Here is a 17,535-nt window from a genome sequence, read left to right as displayed (position 1 = left end):
AAGGCTCAGAAGACTTTCTTAAGTGTGACTATTATGCATGCCAAGAACTTTCTTATTCATGGAAGAAGTCCTCAAGCTCTTTGCTATTGGTCTGAGGTCTTCCTCTCGCCGAAGCCGGGCTTCTCGGCGTTCCTACCAGCAGCTCAGCTCACTGCGACGCTCGCTGCAGCTCAGTGCTCCCGATAAGTCAGAATTCCTCATCTGAGAGACGGTCTGGAGCCTGCAAACACAGAAAACTCTGCTTCCAGCTGTTAAACCTTCCAGGCACCCAGTTATGAAGCCAAAATCATGAAACTTATGAGCTTTCAGGGTTTCTGTGCTCTTTATGTTAAAGTTGCAAGTCGCAGGGTAGGGGGATCAAAGAGCTCATACGGGTTCTCACGGCTGTAGGTGTCTGCTAACAATCTCTGAGAAACCTCAGGAGACCCAAAGGGGGAAGGTCTCTGGGAGGCTGGTTCTCCCAGACTTTCTGTTTCCAGCCTACCATTCAACTGATATGGCTGGAAGGAAACCCAGAAGTCTTGGAAATCACAGGCAATGGGCCTACTTAGTATTTAGGATTACAGTGTCTACTCCAAAATTTTCATGTTGCAACTTTTCAATTCTTTCTTCTTCTCCCCTGCTCCGACTATTAAAAATTCCACTTTTAATGTGAAGCAGAGCTGGAATTCTGTGACCACCCTACGAGCAGAGATCTGTAGCTCAGTTATAGGAAATCATTCTTTTTAAATAAGAGACTAAGAACGTACAGGATTTCCAGTATTCCATGACCTAGATGACAGCTAGACTGCCCTACCTATATTATGCTCCAAAATAAAACTGAGAATAACCCCATTTTCTGAAGTGTTAGTGCAAGAATATAATTTAAGTAGACTCAAAGAGAAATCTCAGATGCTCGGTGGAGATGAGCTGCCTAGCTAGATGCAAATCTGCTCAGTTCAATCCGAAATTCAGTCTGTGGCGAGGGGCTAGTAAGACTGCACGTCCTGGTTGCCTCCAGAACTGCTTCGCAGGGAGACTTCCAGAGTACCTGGACTCCTGTGTTATACTGGAATAATTCATACCTAATTCAAGCATCCAGAGCTGAAAAATTTAGCCTTAAAACCAGTGTCTGTATAACCAGACACAGGCAACTGGGTATTAGCCCTTTTTCAGCTCTCGCAGAGAAGTAATGACATTCTGAGAAAAGCTCTTGGATTTTCCTGTTTTCCAGAGAAGTTGCCTGTGAAAAAGGAGTTTGACTTGAGTCTTGCTGTGGGAATGTTATTCAAACACTGGTTAAGTGCCAGAATGTGTTGGGAAGAAAGAGTTTCCAGAAAAATATCACCCTGATTAAAACCTGATTTTACTGAGTTTTCTTTATGCAAAGGGTTACCAGAATAGTAAAACAAAGTCATTAGTCAGATTTTCCTTCCCTTACTTGATCATTACCAGTGATACTTTTATTGCTGTTATTTGAATGATTATTGTTATAACAACTCAGCAGCAAGCTACTTAGGTATTGGTTTCCTGTAGTCTCACTTATCATATGGTAAGTTAAAATGTCCTGTTGATGTCTGTCCTTGTTCGGCAGCTTTTCCACAGAACCATTTTATTCTTTATAATAAATTTAATTAGGTATATAAGGAAAAGACGGAAAGAACGTCATAGTGCCAGCGATCTGTGTTTACTCCCTATGTTATGTTCTTTGTGAAGCCACCAATGTGACTATCAACAGAAAACAGCCCATCTTATGCTAAAAGAGAAAATTAAAACAGCAAACAGCAGAGGACAACAGGGAAATACTATTTTGATAATTGAACAGATTGTGTATAAAACTTCTCTTTGCCATAAGGCCACTTAAAAGGTCAGTTTATTATATTAGGCTGTTTCCTTTCAAAAGCTACAACTGCAGGCAAATCATATTTGATATTGTTTTAGTAAGATCTTCAAAAATGGCCATGGGTACACAACTGCTCCCTAAACATTGGATTAAACAAACACCCACCATGGGATTGCTGTGAAACAGGCCTTGTTTTTTGTGTGAGCAATAGATGTAGTTAAAACACCCGACCCTATCCGGAGAGTGCTATCCTACCCGTAGTAGGAGATGGTAAGATGTTGGGGTTAAACTCTCAGATGCTTTACTCTTCTAAAGACCTTTGCCTTTTAACTAAATGCTTGCTTATCTTTCTAATTTAACATAGTCCCACATTCTTTTTGTAGTAATTTTGGACTATCTGATAACATATAATGGAAAACATGTTTATGTCTTCCACCAGTTCTTGTTGCATATTTCAAATGCTTAGAACAACAATTTTCAGAAGCTTTCATTAAGGTTAATTTAAAAACTACATTAAATACAAACAGATTTTCTCACAAACAAAATGCAATGTGTACTTAACAGACTTCTGTATGTTATATTTGATAAACTACCTCATATAAATGCAAATTTTGACTTTCTGCCAGAACCAGGTGGTATGGAAAATATTTCTATTAAACAAATAATGCTGGGAGAGCAAACTTCAAGTTATGGTATGTTACACTGAGAAAGAAGATCTTTTCACTGAGGTCAGATATATAATTTCTGTGTTTTTTCTTCTGAGTACTTCATTACTTCTGCACCAGAGAAGATGTAGCACACCTCCATACAAAAGACATGTATATGTATACATAGGATAAATACCCATTTCTACTAAATCAAGCTTTTTTAATGCTGTATAAGATTATTACTGACTACTTTTGCCTTGCTGAACAGCTGCCTAGGAAGATATCGCACTATGAGCTAAACTCTGAAACTGAGCCAGAAGGGTCAAGAGAAAGAAGAGCAGCCCTCTCAAACCTAGCATCATTAGGTATGATATGAAAACTGAGCTTCATATGCTTTTCGCTGGGTGCCAACTCATCTTGCTGGAGTTGGATAAGGTTCATTTGGAAAAGAAGCACGAAAATTAAAGCTGCCAGAGGCAACTCTAAAGAGCATATGATGGAAACAAATTGAGTCACTAGCAATGTGGCTAACATTGTTGGTGGAAATTGGGACACCCGTGTGAGCCATCGTGCGCTGTACCTCGTCTGGCTTATGTAGCTCACTGAGTTGAAGGCTGGATCTGCGTTAACCTTGTGATTTAAGGAGGATTCATGCAATGTGGTTTCAATTGTCTATGGATGCTTTCAGTTTATACTGCACACTGCCAGTAACAGTTGGTCCTGCTGGTCTCCCACGTTTATGGTGGTGTCTCAGCTCACCCTGATGAAGCCGTGGTGAGGGCTGTTTCCTGACGTGGTCACTTTTAGCGGACCGCTCCTTTGCAAGCCTGCTAGGAAAGGCGTTTGGTTTTTTTTATTATTATTCCCTCTTCCCCGATAACAGCTGCTGCATATAAATTTTCCCTGAGTAAATTTTGGTGTGGAAAAGGGCTTTTTTTTGTTTTTCAGGCTGGTTTCTGTCTTGACCTGGTGCTGTTGTGGAAGTATTTGAGGTTGTGGTATATTCTTTGGAGCTGTGCTCACTTGAAGATTGCAGAGAGTGAGGCTGGTACACGTTTCACCGCCTATTTCCGTACAGAGCTCTTGTCTGCGAGCATTTCTCTGTGGGCGTTGGGGTGATTGGACCTACTAAAATAGCGAGCGATCACTTCAACCACCGCCAAATTACAGCCATGCCTGAGGCAAATTACAACAGCTTTCTGACAGTGTCACCATGCTATCTTTGTGACAGAGATGGAGATAATGAGAATTAATTAATCAGTCTTTGATTAGAAAAAAGAGGAGGGGGAAATCCTTCTGCTATGATTCCACTACAAAATACATGAAACTCGTGAGGTTTTTATTTGATGTTACTTCTCAAATATAGGGCAGGCATTTATGAAGCTGTGTTCAAGATTCGATGGGTGTTTGCTTGGTGAGCCCTCCAAATCTGCTGCCAAAGGGTAGCCAGGAGCTGAAGGACCCCTTCTTATAGACAAATACATGTTTAACATTAGCACCATGGGGGCTGATCCAAATTCTGTTTTTGTTATAGCAGAAAAACTCCCAGTTATTCCAGGGCCTCGAGTGAAGTCCCAGGTAGGCTCCCCTTGACTAGCATCAACTCTCCGTTCTTGGCAGAATTGGGGTCTCAATTCTGTGTTGCGCTCCGCATTTTAGACTGATGACTAAATCTTAGAAATTGGTCCCTTATGATAAAAACATGAACTATATGGTGCCAGTGTCTGACTGGAATTACAATTATCTAAGTAGATTCATTTGTATCCCTTTCATAGCAGCTTTTCTCTGGGCACAAGCTTTTTCTGTGGGGCATGGGAAGAACAAAATTAATCTTATAAAGAGGAAGGGGTTTACACTGAAATCAATAGTTACAGTATTAACTGGGTAAATGACTTTTTCTTAATTCTTTCTCTTCTCAGAAGATGCAGTTTTGATGGGTACACAAATCCAATGGCTGCCAAAAAGCTGATATCACATGTAATATTTCATCTAAGCTCTGTTGAGCTAGGCTAGACTTTAGCATCACTGAAAATGAGGTGTAAAAATGTCAGCTTTGGAGGTTAAAACAGCCTATTCTGATTTTTAAATATGAAGAAGTTGAAGAATAATAGAACAGTTATATTAAAAAAAAGTTATCACTCTTAGAAAGGATAACACATCTTTCCTAGACAATTTTAAAATATGAGCCAAATATGTAATTTTATAGCTTGGAATTACATAATGCAAGAACACAGGCTGTCTGCATTATGTCAGAGAAACAAAGCACTGGATTTCATAGAAGAAACAAGTAGATCTGCCACTTTACTGAAAATTTTGATCCATTTGCAGTGGCTGGATTGAAGGGCAAACCCTAAGGCCCAATTCGCAGGACGTTTCCCTTTGTGTGCCCTCAGTGCTCAGAGATCTCAGATTTTCACTTTTAACCAGGCAAAAGCAATCTTATCACTCCTTCTTACCAAACTTTAAGCTTAACTTCAGCTGTTTGTCTCTGCATCTAGGGGATGCCACCCAAAAGATTCAGAGGCAGCAAGACAGGTGCTCCCAGCTCAGCCATAGCATTCGTCTATAATGACAGTGGTAAAACCTTCTAAAATACAGTTCAGTGAAATGAATTGTACCAAGAGCATCTATAAAAGCTGCAGCATCCCTATAAGGAGACCATAATGTCATCATTTTTCAGTGGGTATCTTCTCTAAAGGCAAATAATCACTTTTCCGATTAATGGTCAGTAAATGACTGGACTGAAATTTTTTCCTCCATTTAGGTTGCCAAGAAGGTTAGGGGCAGAGTATTTAAAATGTGTATGGGAACGTCAGAGCTTGAATGATGCTGCATGCATTCCCTCAGCAAATGTAGGAGGCAATCTAGTGTCTGACAAAGTCTTGCCTCTCTATCCTGGGGACTGTTGTCATTCCTACTTGCAGAAGTGCTGCTAGATTTACGCCTGCCCCTTCTGTCTAGGTACAAGCAGCTTTTTCCCTCAAGTGGTGGCTCCAGAAAGTCATAGGCTGTTGCTTGGTCCTCCAAAGGAAGGCGTCTCAAAATCCTCTTTGCTCGATACAAACACTGGTAGCACCAGTTCCTGGGGTAGATTAGGTGCAGTGGATAATTCATGTACCAGAACCAGGCCAACACCAGAGCACTCATCCGCTAAGTCATATTAAGCATTTTAACTTTAGAGATAGAGGAAGATGCATGATGCCTCTATCAGGAAAAGAAATATTTCATCTTTATGTTAATGCACGATGTAGGTTGCCAACCGAGCTGTTATGCATCAGGTGACAGCAGATGGGTTTCGTTCTGCTGTAGATATGTTTGTGGCTTAGAAATTTTGGCAAGGGAGGAGAAAGGGAAGTTTGCTCTGATAAAAAGCACTCAGGTAATGGGAAAGGAAGGCTGCCTTTACAAGAGCTAAGCGAACACTTTATTGCTGTTCTTCCAGCTTAAAACACATATTTGATCAAAGTCCGTTTACTCTACGGACTCACAAAATCATGGAAAATTAAACTATTGTGTTTATACCAGTTAACAGCCTATACAGTTCTATAACCAATGTGTTTAGCTTTATATACTGTATTTTAAACCACTGTAGGACTGATATCCTGGAAAGTGCAATACAGATTTGGTATGAACACCTGGATTATCACTGACTTTCATGCCTCTCACAGCAGGTATTTGGATTAATATCCCCAACATATGTGTGGACCGCATGGCATTGTTAAATTCAAGCCGTTGCCCCTTTCCTTCAAACAGTTCTCATTCTGGATATGCCGTGCTTTTTGTATTTGGGGGCCTTCTCTTGGATTTCTTTCACTTGCTGCCACAGGAATTTCAAACTCTGGCATCCAGATTCCAGCTCTGGGTAAAGAATTTCGTGTCTGTGCAGATCCCTGGTATTGCTTGTTTGCGAGGAGCAGGTCACAGTGATCGAAGTCCTTTTCTGCTTACGAGTTTCCAGGGAGTAATCAAGATCAGAGTCTTGAAATCTCGAAATTGTTTTATCAGGATGTCAGATGTTTCTGTGTAATTTGTCGCTGGCCGCTGCCCGTTAGCAGCAAGTTCCTATTGTTGGAAGTAGCTTCCATTGAGCTAATGGTTGTACTGGGGAACTCGCAGCACGTGGCATCTTGAAGAGCAATGGCCAAGTTTTGCCTGTATCACTTGCTTTATGCCACCTGATGGCAACTTCAAGAAGTTGGGAGCATTTGTATGCACCGAATTATTGTTAGTGTGGTTATTTCATTATAAAACTTCATTTTGAACATGTTCTGACCTGTACTTATATTTTCATACAAGTGCTGATATCAAAACAAAGGCTTCAGTGTATATTTTTTGCTCTCAAAAAAATAAGACTTTGGTTTTGATAGCCCTACTCTGTATAAATTAGCTTGTGTATAGTCCCAAATGCAACTTGCTACAATTTAGGATATTTATGAATGGTTCTCCATAAAAGGAATTAAAATAACTAATTATAATAATACCACTAAGTGCCATGGCTGCCTAGAAAATGGAAATCCCTTCCCATTAGATATTTCCTGTTTTTAGAAAAGAAATTAATCCAAGTCTTGGATGAAAATTCAAAGCCACAACATTTTTCATACAAAATGATTTCCAGAAATATTGTATTTTTAGAAAATTACAATAATTTTTCAAGTTGCTGATAAAAATTGGATTGATTAAAACTTTTAGCCGATTAGCCATGAAGCTGTATTTTAACAACACAGAGAGAAAATTCTTCAAACCAACTACAGTTTTTCCAACAACCTTTTCCTGGAAAGGATATTTTCTATTAGAAAAGCAATTTCTGCAGAAAAGTTCTGATATGGTCTACTAACCAGAGCATCTGGTGCACCCAGCTGGCCTAAGGTAAGATGTACTATAAGTACATAACAGCAGATATTTGCCTAACCCGCTCTTTCGGATCGCGTGTAGGAGAGCCCCTGGTCTCTCCCAGAAACCAGTCCGGTGCCTGTCCCTTAGTGTCCTTGCCATGAGCCAGACCTTGTCCTTGGCCTGTCTGCAGCAGAAAGGAGGGCAGAGTCCTTCCTTTTGGCAGACGCTTATGGATGAGAAAGCAGAGCATTTTTCCGTTAACATCTCGCAGAGCGACAGTGCATTGTATGTCATTAGGATTTAGCGTGAGGTGAGACAAAGAGCTGTTTAATCACAAGAAACATGAAGACCAACCCAAGCATGCCCTGTTTTCTCTGGAGGAGGTCGAACCGTGGCAGTGAGGCATAAATGTCTAAGTCCCTTCCAGACGTCCTACTTGCTTCTGCCTTGAGCTGCTGCAGAAAATACAAGAGTTTTCTACTGAAAAAAAAAATTATAGAAATCAAAATGTTTTGTGGGAATGCTTTGATGGGGAATTTTTGATTTAATCATTTTCGGGAAGCCTCCTTGCTTTCGTCTTTCTAAGATTTAAACATTTACAGATCCTTAAACGTTAATATTTTTCTTTCAGCAACAGAGGACTGGCAGGGACCCTCTGAGCACAAGGTTTGGTGCCCACGACCTGTAATCCCACTTGTGCACTGATCAGGCTGCATCCTAATGAGCCCCAGGGCTGTTTTCTTCCTCCCCCTTCCCCGTCCCAGTGCTCGCTGCTGGAGTGCTCTCACCGCCCGGCTCCTTCATCTAGTCTCCAGTGAAATTTATTAACTGCCAGATGATCCATTTGTACTTGTGGTAATAGGAAATCTTCTCTCTGTCTACTTTTTTACCCCCTTGGTTTATTTATAGACAAAAATTGCGTCTCGGTCTTCATTTTACTGGGCTAAACGTGCCTAGCTATTTTAATCTCCCACCGTAATACAGGCTTGCATATTCGCTGATCACCTACAAGTCCTTCTTTGCATACGTTCTCGTCTGAATTAATCTGAACGGATACCAGAGAAAGAAAGGTTAACCTGACACATGCTACCTTTGAAAAATCTGTATGGCAACATACCTCATTTTTTATTTACTTCCATATCCATAATTATTCCTTCTTTCAGTTCTTATGCCCAATTTTAAACATCGTTGATCCACCTAATGGGTTTGAACTTGCGTGGATCAATTTTTTATCTTTCTTAAATGTACCTCTGTAAATCCTCATAGCAAAATCCTCATTTCAGCTTACTGTTTCCCTTACTATTCTAAATTTCATGCAGTTTCTAGGCCAAGAATGAACTTGCCATAAAGAATCTATACATCAGGTATAGGGGCAAATAGACAAATACATATGAAAAACATACATGTGTCTATGAAGGTATGTACACACACAGAAATAAAGTATACCAGACTAAAAATATGTGTGCATATACATGAAATATATATAAATATATATTTATGAAAAGGACAAATTTATAGAAAGAAAAATATATAACTAAAATATAATGGGGTATTTCAGGAGAAAATTTATAATAATGTTGCTGGGTCAGACTTGGGACAATAATGCTATCAGAGCGGGAAGGGGAATTTGTGGAAAAGGTTTCTTTGTCATTAATAGTGAATGGGAAAAAGTGAAAAATAGGAGATAGTATTAATGGTTCTTGGAATTTGCCCTTACCCACTGAAATAATAATACTGTTTTGAGTCACATATATCTCACCTTTATTTACATAGACCTGCTGCTGTCCTGCATTGGTGGGCTCTACAAAGCCATCTTTTGCATTGCTAAGCAAATATACTGTTAATTGAGAAAATAACACCCCAAAACATTGGTAAGTACAGCATATTCTTTAGCCACATAAATTCTTTTTATCATGTCACTTTGATTCAACAGATAAAAATAATCCAGAATTGACTTGCTGGACTCAGCCCCTAAATGCACGCACAGTTTCCATGGAAGTCAGCATGTTGTAGGGCAGAATTTAGTCTGTGTGTTTAATTCATCTTAATCACTATTATTAATTCATAAGTACTGTTTCCAGAAATGTATTCAGTTAGTTTTACATTAGTCAAAATCAATTGTATGTGATTTATTTTGATCAGTCAAGATTACAGTTTTGATACATTTGCTCTTATCCTGTATGTCAAGGCAGGCAAAGAGGAAATGCATTGCAGAAGACGCGTCACCTTATATCTGCTTTATTCCTTATTTCCCTTTATCAGGCATTCATATATTCTTTGGGGCAGACTCAGCTCGTAGGCTGGTAACTGGCAGATGGTCGCAAGGTGGAACGAGGCAGCAAGTGACGAATTGCCGTTTGCTGAGCCGTACCAGGGACGAGACTGGGCTCACAGGTACTGAGAGGGACGTGACGCTGATGCCTCCGTCAGGATGCCCCAAGGGAAAGGTCCCCCCATCATACGTAGGAATTTAGTGCTTTGCATCCGAATTAGCCTCCTGAGGGTCTGCAGCTCGGTGCGGTGCTGTAAGGTGCGCTGACCTGGCAGCACCACTGCTTTCGCGTGGAAACTACGCAAAATAGTATAGCTAGAAGCAGCTTGGCTGGATCTTCCCCCCAGGTTGGAAACATGTAAGGGGAGGGGTTGAATATAACTACGCTCGTTTCCAGCCTGCGGAAGCAGCGACTATCACTGTAGCTTACTTTTATAGGCAGCTTTGCTGGGGATTTGTCAGAATAACTTGCAGAATTGGGTCCTCAGTTTGCAAATATAAGTGGCAACTTCAGGTCAGCACACTAAGTAAGGATTTTGCTTGGCCGTTTATCCTTACGTTGAGCCCGACTCACGCAGTGTCTCCAGTTTGCACTTATTTGTGCTTCTCGCTGTGTGAAAACACACTAACGAATAACACTAGGTGTTGAAGCCCATTCAGGTTGATAACGTGATTTACATGTCTTCTGAAGACCCTCATTAGCTGCCTGTTGTATCTTTGCCTTTCTCCCAGTCTTTCCCATTCAGTATTACCATTTTGAAGAAAAGCATTCCCGTTTCTGTCTATTTAAGGGCATCTATAGCTAGTGACGATTCTGAATGGCAGAGAGAAAAGGAAAAAAAAAAAATCACGGTCACCACCCCCCGATCGTCAGCCGTAGTCCCCGCCTGCGGAGAGCCACCCTTGCCGTCGCGCAGCACCGGGCTGTTGTGCAGCTCGCTCGGCTCCGCTGACTTCATCAGGCTTTTGCAGAATTAAAACAGCATGCGCCCTACCAAGATGCCTTCACTTCCTGTGCCTTAATGTTAAATCCTATAGTACTGTGGATCTTATAAATGATTGAGTTATTTTTAAACCACTGGATGTCTTCCAGTCACTCTATTTCACACTGGATTAATTATGTAAGAATACTGACTTGTTCGTCACTAATGTTACAACTCTTAAAAACAACATGCTGTTTAAATTCAGGCTTGGCAACTGTTGCCTGAATCCCCTCAAATTTATGGCACCACACCCATAGCATAATAAAATCTTTAGTGGTCCTTTGTCTTTTAGCTTGCCTTCTATTTTTTCTCAAGGGTGTTTTATGCTGGAAGATGCATACAAAAGTTGTCCAGATGTTATTTGTATCAGAGCAGGGATTTCAGTCCAGCTATCTGTGGTTGCAAATGTTTATTTTAATGGGTTATTGTGCAATCCTTGCTGTGTGGACCTCAGTGGCCTTATATGTACGTTCTCAGCCATGCCAGCACATTGTTTTCAGATATATTATTTTAGTCCGCTCCAACTGTTGCTGGTCACTGGGGGGAGCGAAAAATGTAGCACCTGTAGGAGCGCAGGCGGTTTTGGCCGCGGGCGGCCGCCGGTGGTGGGGACGGGGATGGGGATAGGGATGGGGTTAGGGATAGGGACGGGGACGGGGACGGGGACAGGGATGGGGATGGCTGCGGCCATCCGACGAAGCTCAGCTCGGCCGCCGCAGCTGGTGCAGGAGCCTCGCTCCACCATAGCTATCGCGACGAGCCCAGGGGTGGGTGTACCGCACATATTTGGGATGCTAATAAAACCTTAACTGATGTTTCCTTGATACTGGAGTAAATTGTTTATCTTGTAACTAAGAGCACGCTACATGTGCACCAATTAGGACCATGAATTTCAGCTCATTAAAATAAATTCAAAACGCAAGTTTCATTGTGTGCTGCAAAGACTTTGAACAATTGCTAGGGGAAAATATATGCAGGGCTTGGAGCCCTTAACCTAGCCTGCGAGCGGTGCGTAGTATTTACGGTGCCGTGCCGGGCCCTGCTCTACCTGCCCGGTTCCCGCGCAGCTCCCCGCGGTCGCAGCCCCCGCTGCAGCTGGGCCCTGCCGAGAGCAGCCCTCCCGGACGTCGACTGCACGTAAAGCGTTATTTTCGTGTCTCCCGTGGCAAGGGGTCTGCGCTAACAGCGCACAGCCTTACGCTTTCAAGAAAAGTGGATAAGAAAGATGGCAACTGAATCAGTGCAGTGATGCTAATTTACACGTGCAGAGAATCGAGCCCATTTAAGCTTTAAGAGAAAATGGTTAACTTTTTAAATATTTATTTCATATATTCACAGCTGAATATTATTTTAATGTGCTAAATTAACAGGTATAAGCTTAGGCCACTGCAAGGTAGTTTAAACCTACGTAATTTCACTTTTGTAGAAATTTAAATATAATTTGCGCTGCTATTTTCAACCCCCAGCATCCTAAAACCACACTTAGAATATTTAGTTTTAAAGAACACAGTTGGAATTGTTCTTCGTCCTTTTATTTTTCCGCCTTAAACCTTGCATTGTAAACTCCTCAGTAATAAGGGCAGGAAGATAGTTTTTAAAAGTGGAAGTCGATGCTTTTGAGCATGGTGTGATTCCAGGAGCTTGTGCTTTAACTGTGTATGAGAGTGTCACTAGCGAGATGGGCACAGTCAGCAATGCAGAACCGATTTGTAATTCTGCCCAGCCCCACTTGTTTTCATCACTGTTCAATTACACAGGGCCTTTCCACAAGGAAATTAGTCCAAATAACTATCTTATCCTCAAATTGAAGGTATCATGTCAGTTGTGAGTGGCATCAATCGCACAGTGGAGATAGCTTAATTGGAAACCAGTGAAAGCAGTTAACAGATGGCCTTTTATAAATCTGGGGCTGGGATGGACGTTAAATATTTGCATTCGTGAGATTATAGAGTTGGAAGAACATGCAACGTGGCCTCTCTAGTGAGGCGACGCGAGTCCAGCGTTATACCTGTGCCGCCTTTCTACGAGCAAAGAAAACTCAAGAGTGAGCTGCACTTTAGATATACACAAGTGCAGAAATCCAGAAATTCGGCAGATAGAGTTGGAGAAATAAATGTACTATGTAAGGTTTCAACCAAGACAGCAATGCGTGCAAAGGCCTGTCGCATCTTGCGCATCCAGCCCCACCGTGTCCTCCCTCGTGCCAGTCTGCTACAACTAAAGGGCCATAAAGCCAAACATTTAATCCTGGAGCTCACCCGCGTTGGGAAATCCTGGGTGTAATAAGAACACACTGCAGCACGCTGCACCAATTCTTCCTGGACCAAAACGTAGGAGCTCCTTGGCCCAGATAGGAGAGTCCTGGTCAATTTGTGGCAAAAATAAAGCATGGAAAGTCGGCTCTGCCCGTGCCACGCAGTGGGAGAGGCAGCCCGGTGTGCTCCCTCGGTCGGGCCGACGGCAGGTAACGACGTCTGAAACCCTCGTAGCAACGGCCGGGAAAACGCGAATCCCGAACTCGCGTCTTGGCAGCGGGCTGGAAAAGCAATTGCTTTTTCATTTATGTTCTGTAAAATGCAAACGTATTTGTAAATTTGAAAGCAGCTGCTGATGCTCAGCAGTAAACTGGTTTTGTTTTACAAAACCTTTGCTGTTTGGTTTTAAACTAGCGAAGTTTCACATATATCCAGCACTCCTCTGCACGTTTCGGGGAAGGTTTTGTCTAGCTGCCTCGGTGACATATGGTAGTGCTTAGTGCGCGCTGTATGGCCCGGAGCCATCCCGCTGCAGTCTGTACGCGCCTCGGATCTCGCAAGCCGAGCCGAGTCCGGCCGAGGCAGCGCTCGAGCGACAGAGACCTCCTAGAAAACCTCAGAGCGCGGTATATCGTGCCGGTACGAGGACGAGACGTTCCTCCCTCTGGGCCACGGCTGCACCGGTTCCCCGAGATGTGGCTAAGGTGACTTTGTGCGCTTCCAGCTCCAGCATTTGGATGGCGCGGATTATGAAATGCACCACTAATGCCCTATAAAAGACCTCACAGCTTTTAGCCATGGGAAAGCTGAAAGCAATCCTCGCTCCCGAGGTAACCCAGGGGAAGCGGTGGTGCAGAGGAGAGCACCAGGAGATGCTTTTTCCTCGTTTCCCAGGGGGAATGTCCCCGTTACCTCCATCCTTCAGGGGTGCAGCTAATCCTGCTGGGATGCGGGGACTGGGGAGGGAGGAGGGAGAGGGGAGGGCAAGCGGGGCTCCCGATGGCACGACCGTGGAAGGCAGTCCTCGCCACCAGCCGGAAATCCTGCCCGCGTTTGGGGCAGACGCGCTCCCTGCCTCCCCAGGGCCGTGGCTGGAGGTCTCGGGGAAGCGGAGATGACCCGGACGGGGTCACCCGCCGGGCCCAACGCGTGCGGAAACCCGCTGGGGTCCCGCGCCACCATCGTTCCCACGCTCGCCATCGCCGGAGAGCGGAGAGGAGCCGGCTCCGCGGCGAGGCGGAGGGCTAGGAGTCTGGCTCTGCAGCCTCTTCTTGGCGATGTTATTAATTTGTTCTGGGACCTTGGGAGACTCATTTAACCTCTCTTTGTCTCAGATTCAAACCTCTACAAGCAGTTATTATAACATTTGGCTGCATTATGGCATTGTTGAAAGGCTTAATTAAATTAAGTGTTCTGAGATCTTTGAATGAAAGGTGCTATCCAAGAGAAAGCCTGATGATGATGATGACTCTAAATTATGGGGCCAAGTCCTGCACAGTTTTTACTCAGTCCTTAGTTAGACAATGTTATTTTTAAATGCTGTATTAGATGAGCATTACAAGTGTTTTGGGAGTGCCATCTCTATGGATATGATATCTGACCCAGAGGGGAAATGATTCGCCAATGGGTAGCTTTAATGGAAGGAACCAACTGCATCACCACCAATCACATACAGCAAACTGTGTGCTGATCACGCACGGTAATTTTTTGTTGTTGTTTTTTTGAAATTATTTGAAAAAAAATTTTTTTTAAGAATATGTAGGGCTTTTAATTTTTTTTTTGAAAAAAGTTCTCTTTCAGGTGAGAACTGAGAAGGAACAAGACGGTGTCTCGCTGAAAGTGGTGTCATGGCCAAAGGCCGTACTGACAGATGTCTTCTGTCTTCAAACCCGTGGGTATATTACTGGAAGGAGAGCATGCAGAGTCTGCTGGGATTTTCACAAGGCGATATCGTACCAAAAACAAGTAGGCAAACTTCCAAAGTCCTCTCTCAATTTCTGTGCCTTTAGTACTCGTGCAAAAGCTCCCACGCTTCAGTGGGAGGGCTGTACCCCGAAAATCTTCTCCTTTCTTCTGCCAAGTTTCTTTTCACCTACTTCTTCAGCTCGAGTTTCCATCTCTCAGCACCCTGACATGCTTGTCCTCAGCACTTTTTTCTCATTTGGCACCTTTTCTTCTCAATTTCAGACAGACCTTGTTTTCCCAACTGCTTTCACTGAGCAGCATTATCCTCCAATATGACCTGACCAGCAACCCCAAGAGGCTATTTTTCCCTTTTTTCCCTTTCTCCGTTGCCACCTTAAGCAAGCCATCAGTCCTTCCTGGCCTTTTCCACCGATTCATTCTTGCCTCTTTTAGAATTTCCCTCTGTTGCACAAAACTACCTTATTAAATCACCAAAAATAGATTTGTAAAGACCTTATCGGTGTATTTTAGATGGTCCAGAATTTTTCATGGGAACCATAGTCATAGGACCACGTCTAATTTCTGAGTAATGGGATCATTAAAGGCCTGCTTTACAGCCCATTATATAATAAGTTGGAGTCTTTCAATAGACAGGAAGGATGGTATTTTGGTTAAAGCCTTCAGGAGATCAGGATTCAGCTTCTAGCTCTGCACACTTCCTGTGTGGTTTTGGGAAAGACACTTTGTGCCATAATTCCCCATCTGCAAAATAAAGATGATATTACATCCTGTTTCTCACCTTTTCCCTGAAAGCGCTGTAAAGCTGAGGAGGCTGGAAGTGCTGCAGAGCAAATACTGTCACTTTTATATACAGTGCTTTCCACAACAGAATTTTACTCTGAGCTGAAGACTAATGACTATTGTAATGCTAATAATAAATAATAATCGTAATCGTAAATAATACTTTTAGCCTTATGCGCACTTGAGGTTGATTCTTGCAGACTTCCTGCAAGTTTATCTTGGGACCAGCCTAAGCAAAGAATAATCATATCAAACTGTGCTAAATAATGTGGATTTCTTTTCTCATATATTTTCTCACTATTTACTGAAGAAGAATGAACAGTAGACTTAAGACTATCAAATTCATTTCACCTTTGTTATATTTAAACTAATTAGTCTCAGAGATGAAAAACACATTTCTCAGATTCCAGATAATCTTAAACAAAACACTTCATGCTGATTTTATTCTGCTTCTATCTGTGCAAAGATTAAACAAAACCCACAGTTGGTTTCATCTGCCAGGCTTTAAAAAAAATAAAAAATCATCCCACAGAAAGAGAGGGGGGAAAATAAATCCTAGGCAAGGTTTGCAGTGCTATGAGTTTGCTCATCCTTAGTTTATCTTCTGCAAATGAGCATGTATAAAACAGTCCACCTACTGTTCTAGTTGCTACGATATAATGCAGTTCCACTGAATGATCCTGTTAACCTAACCTTCAATTTGCTGGGATTTGAACTCTGAATTACAGCTTACTAACATAGTTTAACAGCTGGTACAAGGGCTTCTTTTGAATTTTTAATCACATGAATTAAAGATTGCTGGAGATGCTTTTCAGACCTCCACTAGCAGTGATCCAATGTACGGAAAGACAAGTATAGGTAGCCCCTAGAGGATTAAGAGCACAAAGGTACCATGGCTTGTGAAGCTAAGCCGCACTCTTTGCTTGCCAAATTAGGAATACTCGTGCAAATTATTCATAAGAAGATAAATTCACATCATGGCTCCAATGGAGCGTGAGACATTTAGCTAGATTTAAAAATCTCTTTTTTGATTGTATTTTTATACACAGCATGCATGGCACAGAATGCAACTTTTGAAGATTAAGCTCAGTTTAGCAAAATGTTTCTTTTGTTCCATGTGTAAATGGAACACACACATACATGCGAGAGAGAGAAAGAAATATATATAGACTGATTGCAACTGGTATCTGGAATGCTATGAAAACAAACAGGACCGTCTGTGGATGTTTCAGGGTGGATGTAATCATTTGTTGCCGTTGCACAGTTTACGGAATGCATGTGTTTAGCTTCGGTTCTCCCATTATTTATTCCAAGAAGATCTTTCTTATTGAGGATATTTCTCAGGGAAAAAAGAAAGGAAAAAAAAAAGGAAAAAAAAAAAGACAAATATGTAGTTCAACTGGAAGCTTCTCTACCCGAACATGCCAGCTGATGAGTGCTGTGAGAACTTGGGAAAACATATCCTGCCTTCCAAGTTCACGAGCTCTGCAAGCCTAAAGATCAGCATAATAAAGTTGATGGAGCTGTTTAAACAAAGTAAGTAGAAGAAAAAAAAGATTAGGGCAGCAGGAACAAGAAAGCATGTTGCTTCTTAATTATGCTGTGTTCTCTCTCTAATGGGTTGGCCTCCCAACACACTCTAAGTAAAGCAACTGGCATGTGGCATCTTCTGCAGAGAGAGGAGCGGTGGCAAGTGTACAGCTGTTCGTGCTGACACACAGGTGTCTGATTTTTGGATTCGTTAGCTAGACAGATTTTTAAGGGTGTACGGGGGAATCATCTGCAGTTGTTGCGCAGAAAGTGAGTTGTCCAAGAATACCGCAGTTAATTATTATGTAAATCCCACTCCACGTTCAAGGCTCAGCGCTTGAGTCAGAACCACGTCTCCCCTGCTCCCTGCCAGCTCTGGGTCACTCTCTGATTCTCTTTCCCTTTTTCATTAAATGCCGTGGGCAAGCTGGCAGTGGATGGAGAACGGCGATAGCAAGGAGGAAGGAAGGTCAAGTGGTGCCGAGAG

This window comes from Dromaius novaehollandiae, chromosome 7 (assembly GCF_036370855.1).
Source record: "Dromaius novaehollandiae isolate bDroNov1 chromosome 7, bDroNov1.hap1, whole genome shotgun sequence".
NCBI classification, from domain to species: Eukaryota; Metazoa; Chordata; class Aves; order Casuariiformes; family Dromaiidae; genus Dromaius; species Dromaius novaehollandiae.
The sequence above is the reverse complement of the archived record's forward strand: the minus strand, read 5'-3'. Positions refer to the sequence as shown.